We start from the raw sequence: 15698 nt of genomic DNA, 5'->3' as shown, positions 1-15698 counted from the left end.
GCCGAAATAAGAATAGTTGTCTTAAACCTTTCTTGGCTTCTGCAGAATAAGAACCTGAGCCAGAGATTCCCCCAGAATAGAGGGCGAAGCGATCTTCCCCACTGCCGGTAGAAGATGGCATTGAAACCACAGCTTAGCACGCCTGACGCATACAGTCCAGGCAGCCACTCATCCAGCACCACATGCAAGCTGTGTGTGCCAGTCCGAGCAGCAGAAGCTTCCCTTTGCCAGCCACTAAGAGCAGCCACCACAGCCTACTTTGTTCATCGCCAACCACGCAATGCATCGCCCTTTGGACCTCCGGTCCTCTTTTTCACCAGAAAGTTTCATGTAAGAGGTGGTGTCTGGGCAGAGAAAATTAGTTTAGGAAAAAACAATCTAAATATTGTTTATTGGACTGGTATTCCCAGGAGAATACTTGACAGACTGAAAGTTGTTTGGCTAATGATTCCTGATCAGGTGGTGCTCTGATTTATTAGTCAGACAAAATGTTTTATGAGTAGTTCTGTTAATAATTAATTGTTAATTATAGCTATTAATAGTTGCTAATAATTAAAGCAATAACTGTTGTCCAACAGTGGTGCTCTGATTTCTTAGTCTGACTGAAAATATAAAATTCTAACTTTATTAATCATTTTGTCAATAATTGCTCATTTTTAATCATAAATAGTTGCTAATAGCCAACACTGTTGAATGCTCTTTATTAATAGATCTGTGCAGGCTTTCAGTGCAGAAATTGCCATGCAAATGAGAATGAGTGGTGTTGTTCTTGGACACACTCAGATATGGTGTCTGAGGGCACTTTTACGAGACAAAGCTACTTCATTCTGAGTAAGCAAGCACTTGGTGAAACAACTAAAGTCCTACAGGAAACCCCTTTATGATATGTGCTTTGCCACAGGCCCGCTTCCTCAGCATTTTTTAGTTCAAATGTATCCAATAAAAACACATAAACCCTGCACTGATAAAACAAAATGTCAGACGTTAATTGATTAAACGTGTGTAAAAGTGTGTATACATTTTAATTGGGTAGAATTTCATCAATATTTTCAGGAAGAAGTTATACAAATCTAGCAGGTAAAAGAGTCTGACATAATTCACAGGTTTTCTGCAAGCTTCATTTAAAGAGCTTTACAAAACTATTATGATTCAAAATTTAGACTAATTAAGTTAACCTAATAATGTATTAACATTTAACATGTTATTAACATGTATTATAACTTAAGTAGCTTAAATGTAACTTGATCCAGTGTTTTTAATCTCTGATGTGTACCTAGGTATTTCACGTCTATAAATATATACCTTTTTAAATATAAACAGCTGTGCAGATAACGAATAAAAATGTTTTGTTTTTTTAATTAATTATCTAAAGAGACTACAATAAGCCAGTTTTGTGAGGATAATTTTTTAGAGGTTTGTGAGAAGACTGAAGATTCAGCTTTAAATTTCTACCCACTAGATTAGGAAGTTTGGCTACAACATACAATATACAGAATAGGAATTTAATATATAAAAAGGAAAATGGAAGAAGCAGTAAACAAACACATTTGTTAATTTGCAACCTAACATAAGATAATTTAGTCTGTAAAATCTGCATGTATTTTAGCCTTTAACGCCTAAACTGGATATTATTAAAATACGATTTTTTTAAAGAGATTTTAAAAACCCTAAAATAGTTGAATTCGGACCTATGTTTAAAACTTACTTACTTGACATTAGTTAACTAAAAAGACAAAATAAGGTAATTTCACAAACACGGGCTGTTATGTACTCCAATGAACTAGTTAGGTTCTAATTGATCTGTTTTATAGTAACTCTAGCAATATGTTGCAATTTATATCTTCTCAGTTAAATGCAGACACAAGACCTATGTAGCCCACATGTATTTCAAGTTTCTCAGTCAAGAATCATCATCCTTAATATACATTTAAAACCTACAACTATGTCATGGTTAACAATCATCAACTAAGAATTGTTTTGTATTTTTTAGTTCTAAAAATTACTGAACTTGTAATAGAAACATTTAAAGGTGATTTAACAAAGCTGACAGAAGCAATTTTTACCTGACAACCACAGCTAACATGTGATGTATTGCTAACAACTGCCTGCGGGTAAAGAAGATTAGCTTGTTAGCAAGTTTGAGTTTAACATTGGCACTATCGCTAAACTAGCTAAAGGTTAATGCAAACATTTAAAATGCATTCTAACAGGATAAATAAACCCTTTCCCTGAAAACCACAGCTAAGATGTGGTGTTCATGAACAGCAACTGCTTCTGGGTTAAGAAGATCTGCTTGCTAGCAAGTTTGACTTTATCATGCATGCTCTAGCTAAACTTGCTCAAAATTAATAAACTAAAATTCAACATAGATCCTATGACAATTTTAATTTTTTACTAAACTGATATATTTATTCATAACCCAAATAAACATATTAGCCTTATATTTCTTTACAGGGAAATGACAGGGAGCTAATCCTTATTGCATTCAAGAATTCATCTATTATTTAGTCACATCCAGGTCAACTTCCAAAATAACTAATACGCTAATGCGAACTACTGCACTGCTACTAATAGTTATTTAAAGCTAAAAGGAGAAATTTTGTTATGAAGAAATTGACTGTTCAAAATACAATGTAAACTGATTAAATATGCAAATTTTATCTAACTTCTTTTAACTGTCTCTCATTTTGCTGCAGGGAAAATTGTCTTTCCTGATTAAATGGTCTAGTCTCTTCTGCCACTGACTTTTTGAACATCTGGAGGTTAGGATTTGGAACCGGGTCAGAAAAAATAGGATATTATTGACTGATGATGAGCATGTCAAAGGTGAGGAGGGAAAACAAAATATAAACCTTGCAAGAATTTGACCAAAAATTAGACAGTCATTCATTTCGATTAAATAGAGGCTGATCGATAAAGGCTGATCAGTCCTGTGGCTCTGACCTAGCTGGGCTTCTTGGTGGTTCTGATAGCTTTTGTGTCTCTTTCTGACTTTCAGAATTCAGCAGCTTTGGGAGCTCTCCGCTTCTGGGGAGGGAGTCATCAAGAGAGACTGATTATCCAATCACAGGCTGATTTCAGAAAAATGTGTCTTTGTCATCATAAAAATAGATTCTGGTATTTTTTTAAACCACGTTTTTAAAACCAGACTAGGGAGAGGAAATGAATGTCAACATACACTTCAAGGGTTCGATTGTTTTCACATTAAACGTTTAACACAGTAATCAATATTTAAACTTCAGACTTATCATGAAATAGTTATGGATTATTTCTAAGCTTTCTGAATTTCTAAATAAGCCAAATCATATCATTCAGATAAGAGAACCGGACATGTATTGTCAGATATTTGTGTTCTTTTTTGAGTTGATTTGAGACAACGTATTACGAACATAGCCCTTGTCAAGGACATTAAAGCATTTAAATTTTAAAGATTAGGGACATTTTGAAGTGCCCTTGGGGTAAAAGGTGAAGTTTATGTTTGTGTTTCCTACATCCCAGTTAGAAACAAAAGGCTTCCTGATGTCAGAATTCTGAAATTCAGAGATCTCCAAGCCAGCCTCAAGTTAAATATGGAATATGGCTGCCATGCATATAAAACATAAAATAAGCTGCACTTACAAACAATTAAATAGCACTTCTGAAAGTTTTTATTACATTTAAACCAGTGGTTCACACACCACTGGACAACTCCATACGTTTTTTAATGTATGAACACAATAAATTGACACAAATACATTGCTATCAGCTTGTATTAGTAGTACCAGTTAGCATCAAAACGAGTAGCAAATTCCAGTTTTTTTTGACTTGCAAGTAGAATGTACCCAACTCGGGTCTAGATTAGAGTTCCCACTTTCCAAGACAAATCGAACGCAGCATTGAAACTCAAGAGTGAGCCCTTTTTTTTGACTGACCTTTGTCTAAAACTTTGTTTGAAAGTTTAATTTTAACCCAGTTTCAAAATACCTAGTGTCAAATGAAGCCAACAGACAAAAAACCATGTGTCCGTGTGTGTTTGACAGACGGGTAGTGTGTAAAGGTCAAGGGGAAATGCAAAGCAAAAATCACCACCAAAATTGCACAAACATGTTCCCCCACGTAGCCCTGACTCTGTGTCCGTTTGAAGTTTAGGGGCAGTGGATTACTTGTATGTAGGCTAAATTATTTTGTAAAACACATGTTGCTCTAATGGATTTAGTATAGCTGTGAATTACAGCGAACAGAGGGTTGCAGCATCAGGGTCACTCGCAGGGAAATGAGTGCCATTTAGGTGCTTTTTAGCAGTGTTTTCACACTCCATCTTCATTTCCACGCTAAGTAAATTCTGCTCTGTAGCTATGTACTTATTCTTTCACCTCGTATTTTAAAATTACATATATTTCATGTTAGCTTTCAATAACCAAACGGATAGCATGTACGTCTTGTTATTCTATGATTAATTTATTGCTTCATTTGAATGAATTACTTATTCAGGCAACTGATCAACCAAAATAGATGTAAATGCCAATGAAGGTGGATCTACATAAGTCTCACTCTTATTTTTTAGCCTAAATCATGAAAAATTCATCCTTATTCTTAAATGTCTGCTTTGCATGTTTATAAAATGTTAATATATTGACCCGTAGTGTTAAAATAACCGATAGTAATGCACATGTTGATAAAAATTCAAATGTGATCATTGCAAAGGTGAGTGTATATGAGATAAAGAGAGTGTATGCTAGTGTGTATTTAAAACTGTTGATTGTGTATGTGGGGGGGGGGGGGTGCCCACATGCAGGCTCATTTTAACCTGCGCCTCTGCCTCATTAGGCCTGCCTTCGTTGCCATGGTTGTCTATTAGAGCAGTGGAGATTAAAGACTCATTTACATGTGAAAGAGAAGAGCGGCAAGGGAGAGCAAGAGGGAGTACAAACTAGTGCTCTCAACTCACTTGATTGTGCTGCAGAGAAGAGGGTCACGTAGCCCCTCAGGCGAATGTTTGCAGAAGCTTTAGCCAACATTTCGTCCTTTTGCGTTTATCTGTGTGTGGTTTGGCTTTCAAAATGTTGCGCTGACCGTTGTGTCAGTTTATGCAATCACCATGACTTTCTGTATGAGCTTTATTGCATTTGAATGCGTTGAGCCAACTTCTAACTATTACAAGTAAGCGCCCGTGTGGCTTGTGGTTTGAGACGCTCATCCTGTAATTTGCTGCATGTGAACTACTCTGCTGCTCCTCATGTTTCCTGTCTGTCTGTAGTGTCAAATGGGAGCAAAATGCCTCATAAACACAAAGCTTTTGCATGCACTACGTGTTGTATACAGTGCTGTAAAAAAGTGTTCCTACCCTTACAGATTTCTTCTTCTCTGCTTTTTTTGTTACTTTGAAATGTTTCAGATAATGAAACAAAACTAAGGATCACAAACAGATGGCAGAGTAAATACAAGCTGCAGTTTTCAAATGATCATTTCTTATATCAGGCGGAAAAATCTATCCAAATCAATCTGTCACTCAGTGAAACAGTAATTGACCCTAAATCCAATAACCAGTTGTGCCACTCTTGGAGGCAACAACTGCGGTTATGAGGTTGCAATAACCAGCACTGTCTTTTACACTGCTGTAGAGGAATTTTGTCCCAATCTTCTTTCTAGACTTGTTTTAATTCTGACCCATGGGAGGGTTTTTAAGAATAGAGACCTGTTTAAAGTCACATCACAACAGCTGACTTGGATTTAAGTTGAGAGTTGGTCTAGGTCACTCCAAAGCCTTCATTGTTTTTGAGACATCCAAAGGTGAATTTAGCGGTGTGCTTTGCATCATTGTCCACCCGGCAAACTCAAGTGCGCTGATGGCTGGACATCTTCCTTCAGGATGTTGTGGTGGAGAGCAGAGTTCATGGTTTCATTGGTCACGATAAGTTTTCCAGGACCTGAAGCGGCAAAGCAGCTGACACCATAACATTACCATCATCATGTTTGACTGTCGGTGGGATGACGTTTCTCTAAAATTGCTGTGTTACACTAGATGTAAAGGGGTTAACACCGTACAACATATTCAGCTTTTGTTGTCAAGCCACAGAATATTTCCTCAGATGTCTTGCGGATTAACAAGATCTTTCTAATTTTTTCATCAGGACCATTGACCTTAACTGAGGCAAGTTCTGCTGGGCTTTAGATGTTTCTATCTGGGTTCTTTCTTTTTTGACCTCCTGGTTGTGTCATCGATGTGCTCTTGTAGTAATTGTAGAAGATCAACTGTGTTACATGTTTTCTTCATTTGTGGATAATGGCTCTCATTGTGGTCCACTGGAGCCTTATAAACGGCTTTGTAACCTCTCCCAGGCCTATAAGACGTCACTGAGTTTGTTTCTCATCTGTTCTTCAGTTTCTTTAGATCAAGGCATGCTTGTTTTTGAGATCCTTTAGCTTATTCGATGTGTTTCCTGTCAGACAGCTTCTATTTTAGTAATTTCTTGTCACTTCAGGTAGTAATCCGGTCTGGGTGCAGATAATAAAACAGAACCGGTGAAACAGGGCCAGGTTGCTTTGGACAGCTTTTTTCTCTTTATAATTGAAATGTTTATTTCAAAATTGGATTTTGTGATTATTCAGGTTATCTTAGCTAAATTTGACAAATTGTTTGATATAAAACATTTGCATGTGACAAAAAAGCAAAAACAGAAGAAATATGTAAGGAGGTAAATACTTTTCCCATGTGTATGTGATGATGCAGAGGAATAAATACCATGAGTTGTATGTAGAGTTACATTACTTTCAGATTTTAACAAACACCCTTTTTCTAGCTCTAAACTAGTGCACATGTTCTAAAATAAAGATGTATGCGGTTGTTGATGGTATTACAGAGGTGTTAATTAGACAAGAAGCTTCAGCACTGGGACATGTTGTCACATGTTGCTACATTGTCAGGAACTTTGGCAAGAGACAAATAAATTAGATTCACTTTTTGCATTTTTGCTTTACCTTGCAAGAGTACCTGTGTGCTTAACACATCCTGCATGACAAAACTTATAATTTCATATAAGATAAAAGGATTCTTAAAGAAGGATAGCCCTGAGAAAAGTTAGCATGTTTTCTTGAAATTCTGTTTTTGCTCAAAACTTTTAAATAAAAATGTGTAACATGATCTAATTGCAGGGCTGCCTGTTGACACACTTGGTAGCGTTTTGCCTTGCAGCAAGAAAGTCCTGTGTTCAACTGCTGGTCTGGGGTCTTTCTGCATTGAGTTGGCATGTTCTCCCTGTGCATGCATGGGTTCTCGCCGGGTTCTTGCCCTTAGGTATAAATGGGTGTGTGCATGGGTGAGTGTTTCGGTGTTGTCCTGTGATGGACTGGTGACTTGTCCAGGGTGTACCCCGCCTTTCACCCGTAGACCGCTGGAAATAAGCACCAGCTCCCCAGCGACTCTGTATGGGAGAAGCGAGTATAGAAAATGGACGATTTAATTGCTTTCATGTAAAACAGAAAAGCAACATTCATTCCTACATGACGATACTACAATATTACAAATAACTTGATTATAACAAGTATAATTATGTTACAACATTTTATTGCAATTTCTTTTATTTTGATACATTGACAGAAGCGAAGAAGTAGTAGTTATGTTATAGAGTAACGTAACTCAAATTTGGTCAACTTTAAACAGACTAAAGCTTGTTCCCTCCCTTGGTCTGGACTTTTTGTACAAGCTTGAATACACTCATGAGAATCCTGTACCGGACTGGACCCAGCAATCAAACTGAGACCCACTTTTTGAGGTGGTCTTGGTCCACTTCCAAATAGACTCTGGTGCAGTTCGCTTCTGGTTTGAATACAAACCAGATAAAGTTATCTGAAGGCACGAGATGCATTAAACTTCTATTTCCTGTTCTGTGCTTTATGCTTTTTATAAAAAAGGACTGCAACTAAACAGTCTGCATTCCCTGGTGTGAATACACCCTTACTCTGTGCTGGAGAAAACGAGGAAGCTGGGGTAAAACAGACAGATGTTCAAACATTTTAATTTATGCTTCATCTCCTATCCAACCTATTTTTCTATTTGTCAGTAATAAGGCAAATAGGGCATCAAATGTTTTTTAAGACATTCTACTTCAAAGAAGAATTTCGATGTTTTCGCGTGTTTGTATACACTGCAGTACAATGATGTCTGCTTATGGAGAAGTATCAGATTTCATTGGTGTGTACATGGGAACCTGGGTGCACTGTATGGACAGACAGTTGGAAGCTTTGCATATTACATGTGGAGGAACATCTGGCATCTGTCATAGCTGATCCTCCAAGACCGAATCTGAAATAGGGAAAAAAGTAGGACCTGAGACTCAACTACAGCTTAAGTTAACAATTTAGACAACACATTAAATAACAGTAGCAATATTAAGATTTGAGGTTATATGCTTCCAACTGCAGCACCTTCTGCAACGTGCACTGGATAACGTGAGCATGTACCCAGGGAAGCTGTTCATGGGAGACATGAGTCACATCCTGCTCTGTGTCGCTTTAATGTTCATCTTGAATCAAAGCAGGAAAGGTAAACTGGAGCACTCTGTTTCACTCTGACTCACTCCACCATGGTGGTTTTGACCAAAACAAGCCACAAGATTTACCCATCAGCCTCTGAGCCTGCGCTGCTGCAGTGAACCATGAACATGCTACATTTCAGAACAAAACCGACAGCAGCAAAAACAAAAAACAAAAAACTTGACAATTTACTGAAAACAACAAGACACAAACACTGAGAGTTACAGCCACTACCCCAACAGAACGGTGGATTATTACCACCCCTCACATGAATAGTTCACACAGCTTTTCCCAGCAGAGATTCAGCCATATTTTAGATTCCAAATAAGTCTGTGGGCCACAGGCAGCAACCGCAGACAGCGAGGAGAGAATCTTCTCTATGAATATTAATATGTGGTGTGGGGGGAGGTTGAGGTTGGGGAACCATAACCTCCTCCAAATCATTGGCAGATAAACTGGTAGAGGGAGAGAGATGATTACACGCATGGTTTTTCACATGGCTCCCCCAAATCTAATTTTTTGTAGTGCATTTTAATGGGATCTCCGTACACACATCAGCCAGCTAAGTCTGTATGCCGTCATTAGAGTCTGCTTATAGATATATATATTTAAAAAAACACACACTTCTCTGAATTTTTAATGCGGGCCTAGCTGCAGCGTGGTTCTGTCACGGCTTTTATGCCAGCAGAAAAACCGGCCTGTGCCGACCTTTTGTCTTTGTAATGCGCCGAATGTATCACTGTCATGTAAACGTGGCCTCGGACAAAGGAGTGATGTAAGAGATGGATGATACAAGGCGCTGAAATAGGAATCAAAGTCCCTTTCTGCTGCGGATAATGGAGGAGGTCACTGCGAAGGCCTGGGAGTGGGGGGGTTTGGACATATGTGTGACATGAAAACATGACAGAAAATTAGCTACGATGAAGAAGAACCGTCTACGTTTGATGACATCGTTCTGCGATTTTTATTTTTGTCTTCATCTCATGATTCTGTTAATTTGTTTTAAAAAACCCAGAATTTGCCTTTAACATCCTTTAACATCCTTTTTGACATAATTTCCAGTTTAGAAATCCGACACTCTCGTATTGATCCTCGTCCCCTCTCTGTCCACCTCCTGTTTATTGCTGATGGCTATCAGGGTGACCCGAGCACACTCGGGGGACTATTTAATTACTCGCCTTCTCCTCATGGCCATCAATAAGCTAAGCCATGCAATCATTCATGCAGCTATTTTTATCAATACTTTCACAGGAACTCCAGTCAAACTCCGCTTCAGCGAGGTATCATCATTACTCAGTTCATTTTATAATTTTGAAGTTCACAAACAACTGTCGGGTTTGTATGCAGCGTCTTATCGGAACTGTTTTACTAGCATTTGAAGCCTTCATTATGTGAAGTCAAAATAAAACTATGGTATGGATTCGGTTAAAATAAAGCAAAAAAATTATTTGGCAGTCTTTTATCTTTTATTTAACTCATCATGATGTATAATTACAACTTTACATTTAAAGTTTAATTTGATTTTTAAACTATCGTTTTAGAGGGATAACTATTTGTCCACTTCAGAACATTTTTGTAAGAATTTCCCTCAAAATAAAGCTTCAGAAACTGGTGTTTTTGTGATAATGTGGTTAGAAATAATATGTGTGCAGCATTATTCAGTTTCCTTATAATCTGATTATCAGATGCATAGCAGTCTTTAGACAATAAACAAACACAAAGATTGCATTTAAATGGTAGTCATGTGAAATTTATTTTGTAATTTTTAGATTAGACTTTGGTAAATTATTTAGAAACCTTTTCCTCCTTTTAATGTGAAATATATCAAACCCCCTTTTAACCTAAAAGTCCCCAAATAGATCTGTTTAGAGAGAGAAATGTACAGTAAAAATGCTGCAGTCACCTGGTTGCATTAGTGTGCACTCTTATGTAACATTTTGCTGAAGCACCTTTTGATTTTATCACTACATGAAGATTTTATCACATTGCAACCTGATATTTGCTCATTTGGAATATTTTATTGAGAGCAATAGTTTGCAGAAAGGGTTAGAAAAATAAATTTATGAAAAAGGCTACCATACAGAACACGTTTCACATATGGAGTTTAAACGAAAATTCAACATGGAAGACTCACCACCCCACCACGTCCAATCACTTCTCACTGGCTGCGCCAATCAACGGCAGGTCCACACTCCTCCTCGGCCAATCATCTCCCAGGGCATCACTTTTAAAGACCCTCTGCATGGAAAACACCACTCTTCTGCTGTGCTTCGACCCTCCTCCACCCCTTCTCCACCATGGGTTCCCAACTCCTTCCATACCAAGGCCTACACCACCACCAGGATCGGATCCCAGGGGGGGAAGACGTACCTAATCATAATCCTAAGATGTTTATTCAAACCTACTTCATCCTCAGCATTTACGTCTCCCTCAGGTGTCCGAGCACCAAATAAATAATCTTTCATTAATAAATTCTTTAACCATCTTCTTGTTGTTTCTCCTTTATGTGAGTCTTTCCAGGTTGAATTCAAATAAAACATCCAAGCCTGGCCAAAATCTCACAGAACCTTGGGGGAGAATGTGTCATAGTCTCATTAGTATGTTGGATAGAAAAACACCACACCTACTCAGTGAAACATAGTTGTGGCAGGATCATGGTCACGGTAACCTCTTGTTGACTTAATATTTTTCAAAGCGCATGAATCCTACAAACAGTGGCAACATCATGCTCTGCGGTTGCTTTCCTTCAGATGGAACTGCTTGTCAAGAGCCTTAACGATGCATCCAAATCTTTCACCTGAATAATGTTAAAGTTTTGGAAAAGTCCAGTCAACTGAATCAAAAAGTGTTTAAATAAAATATTTGTTTAAATGTGAGCACAACCAGGAAACCAAGTTACTTTCATTTCTACCCCTATAGATTTTAAAGCAGACTTGTACTGTACAAATGTCACATTAACAGTGGAAAATGTTTCGCGGTTTGTTTGATGGTCTTATTTTGTTTTATACCATAAAAACTGAGCGTTTTAACGGAGGCGTGTACACTGTGTTGAAGTAAAGTGTTGATGTTTAAAGATAAGATTGTGAGGACAGTGAGCTAAAGGTGGTCACCCTGTGTTTAACACTGCCTCACGCATCAAGCACACCTTCTTAGCTTAGTTTGTTGTGTGAGAAGCTGCCTCCATCCTTATGCAGAATGTGTTAAACCTGTGGTCTGAGTTGGCCTAGGCTGCAAAGCTTTGTTGTTTTGGGTTTTTTTTACTTTCACAATAGCATGCCAACTGATCCAGTCAGTAAACTTTATAGCTTATGAAAGATTTTTTTTTTCTCATATGATAATTAAAAAAACCGTGACGATACAGGAATAAAATCCCAGATTACTATGGCTTCAAGGCATTACAGGTGAAGCTATGCAGCGAGACAAAAGGGCTAATGACGGCGCAGCTTGCACATCTTTCGGGCATGCATGTGCCCCTGCATGTGATGAGGTGCACTCTGCAGGGAGATGACTTCAGCTACTGTGCTCAAGTTCATGCCTACAAAGTGTTAAATTAACATGAAACATCCCAGCACTCCTCCCGGCTCCGTCACCCAAGGCAATGCAACGTCTGTGTGCATCTGTTTGTCCATCAGAGAGGATTAAAGAAAAAGCCGTGATCTGTTTTAAAATTCTCTTTTACCTGCAGCAGCAGCAGCAGTGTGTGTATATGTGTGTATAAAATAATTTGTGATTGCATGCATATAGAAGCACAGTATATGTATTTGCAGAGGTGTGAAGCACACCCTTAGATCTGTGGCAAGATAGACTAAAGCTGTATTTATAAAATTGCACTTCAGCTCTTCGTCAGCCAGCGCAGGGGCTGGTGTGTATGTAGTGACGGATGTTTGTATAAAGGCTAATTTAGCCTGTTGTCCAAAATTTGTTTCTTCAACTGTTTGTTTTATAAATTATTGATGAATTTGTTGAACTAGAATTGTATCACTGGTTTCACAGTTTTCATGGACAAAGAAATCAGAGCATTCATGAGTATCTTTCATTTTCTTTGTTAACTTTGAACCTCGTGAGGCTTTTGTTTTACATTAAGAAATGAAACTGAAAGTAGGTCACTTTAGCAACAATAAATAACGTGTTTTTTAGAGTGTATAGCTATTGTACGCTGAAAAGCTGTCGCACAAACCACAGCTTTTTAAGCAGAAGAAACTCATAAACAGGTGCAGCCACAGAATGGATCCAGATCTCTGCTTATACATTTAGGGCAAAATTTATTCATACCTCATATTTTAATTCACCCAATAAGTTCGATTGTGATTGGAAATCGCACCAGTGCCTCTCAAAAGATAATGCAACAATATAAACAAGTTTTGACAAAAGGTGTATTTGTTTATTTAAATTTTGGTACAAAAAATATTTATACCTTCTCAATAATCAGTTCTTTAAACCCTTCTTATAACTGCTGACCAGCTTTTTGGTTCCACTGGTATGTTAATAATTCATCTTTGGGGATGAGCTCCGAGCCTTTGAGGCTGGAAGGCCTCCTTGCCATCACCCTAATCTTTAGTTCCCTCCACAGATTCTCTATCAGATTCAAATCACTCCTTCTGTGCCAATTCAGAATTACTTTGAGTCAGAAGAAACATGTTGGTAAAATTAAAAGATAACTTCAAACCTAAATCTGTTCAGGTAGAGCAGCAATTTAAATGCAATTGCAATCAGAAACTAGTCGTCAAGGGCTGCTGTTCTGTCCCCATTCCCACCTCTTTTTTTGCTTTTTTCCTGTTTTTGCATTCTTTTGGATTAAATAAACAATGACTAACTAAGAGCTGATTTATTAGGTCATCCTTCAACCTCATTATGACATAACTGCACTTGGAAATGGATAGAAATGACCAACACATATAAGAAAAACAACAACTTTGGTATCTGCTTCCCTAAAGAATCTATTGTCTAAATCACTGGCTTCAAGTCTTTGTCAGTATGGCGTAAATTTTTGCCAAATTTGTATTCCCATTTAGTGTTTAGAACTTCATCTGTCCAAACTTATAAGTACATGCAAGTACAACACTACTTACCTATTTTTGTTATGCTGTTTAACTGTATTACTATTTAATAGTACAGCTCTGTGCAATCTTTAGTCTTTCTTTTATGTTTTCACCCTAAACACATATTTCTTTATAATCTCTTGAACTGGTTCTTTAGGCACTTTGTTTACTGGTGGCAATCTTTGGTGAAATTTGATCTGGAATGGTACCGGGGCACAAATGATATACATCACATGCCCCCTGATATCAGATATGCCCTGTGCATTTTTGGCTAATTCAAATCTGCTCAGGAAGTTTAAAAAACTTAATAACTCAGTCGAAATTGAACAAACTAACCCATGTAATTTAAAGTGATACATCAAAATTTCTTAAATATTTTTAAGTTGAAACAAAGTGTAGTTTTTACAGTGTAGATTTGTTCTCATCACGTCCCTGCAGCAAAGCACGTGATTGCTGTGAAGGCTTGTTAATCACTGGTTCTTCTCAGGATGCACGAACATAAAAGAGTCTCTTTAAGACAAGCCGCAGTTGCGACCCAAAGAATTTTGTGAGAACTTTCAGCGTGACAAGAGCTCTTCAACTCGGAGCACAAGGGAGACAACCAGGCCTTTGTCAGTGTGGGAGAAATTGGGGAAAGCTGAGCAGCTCCCAAACTGTTACTCCAGCTGTTATCATATCTGGAAATGCAGTGTTACTCCCTGTTTTAGTTCCCACCCACTGTATCCACAGCCTTCATTCATACCCAAAGGCTATCAGAGGCACTGCTGGTGGGAATGATTAAGCAGGATTTGCTGTCTCTCCTCCTTCTCCTCCACCTCCTCCTTGTGCAAAGCCAGGTTCGCAGCACTTCAGAGTGCTGTGAGACACTGAGAGATTGGGAGCAGTGTCACAGATAAAAACGGCAGAGGGGGCAAAGGGGAAAGTGTAAGCACAGAGGACCGCCAGATGTCTTGTCTATTTGACAGCTTCCTCTTTTCTCGCCGTGTATTCATTATTGTTGGTGGTTTTTCAGAGATTTGTTTATCTTTTCTCTTTTATTCTTGTCATCCTCTAAAGAAAAAAACCCACTCTGCCCTGAACAAACAGCAGCATTCCTCTGGGTACTGATCCCTGCCCAAGTAGGAAACTGGTGTTCAATCCATAAGTCATGATAACAACCGTCTTCCTCCGTCCTCCCCTTACAAACCCATACTTTTACTCTGGCTGTGGAAAACCACCAACTTGTTTTCTTGACACCATGGCACTAGAAAAACATTCAGGTGTGTGGAGATGCATTAAATTTGAACATTTTATACGATATGACATAAAACAGTGAGATCTTTCTTATCCAGCTCCTTTTATGATTTTAAAAACCCTGTTGGAAAATCCATCTTTTTCTTTTCAGAAGAACTCTTTAATCTGCCTCTTATGCTTTAGGCCGCCCTGTTAGCACGCCCGCTCTGCTTGTATGGTATTGATTTGCCATTATGTTGCGTGGGGGAGAAAAATCTATGGACCTCCCTTTAAATAACCGTCACATGAAGACAAGAGAGATACATCACGGAGAAACCATATCGAATGGGGACACTCAGGACGCCCATCTTTTGGTGTATTATCTCAAGCTTTGCTGAATCAGGATATTCTACAGACCCTGATTGTTTGGAGACTTTCGAGGGATTTGTCTTTACAAAGAGGCTCCACCAAGACATTTGAGCACTATCATCTGCCTCACCAAGCAGGCTGTGGGAATGCAAAATACCGTAGGATAGAGAGAGTGTAACTCTTCATGACACCTTGTCCTGGAGGACATGTTGCGTTAAGAAAAGTAGAAATGCTCTGTGAGTGGGATCAAGAAATACGGCTGTTTTGACATTTAGAAATTATTGGGTCAAAATGATACATACAAGTTAAAATATATAAATACTCCAACTAATATTTGGCTAAAAGTTCATTTTAAAACTGCACTTTGACCCCAGTCTTTTTTTTTTTTGGCTTCTATCAACAAGGTTCTGGTGTAATTGTGGCTTGTTTTGATGAAACTGGCAGAGTTTCATTAAACTGGATGGTTTTCCCATAACCGACCCCGCGTTTAAGCATAGTTCCCTGATTTTCAAGAAAGCCAAAGTAAATGCTTTCAAAAAGCTCCATGTTAGCCCGCTTGATCCATTT

The sequence above is a fragment of the Girardinichthys multiradiatus genome, chromosome Y (genome assembly GCF_021462225.1).
Source record: "Girardinichthys multiradiatus isolate DD_20200921_A chromosome Y, DD_fGirMul_XY1, whole genome shotgun sequence".
Taxonomy (NCBI): domain Eukaryota; kingdom Metazoa; phylum Chordata; class Actinopteri; order Cyprinodontiformes; family Goodeidae; genus Girardinichthys; species Girardinichthys multiradiatus.
Note: the sequence above shows the minus strand (reverse complement) of the source record.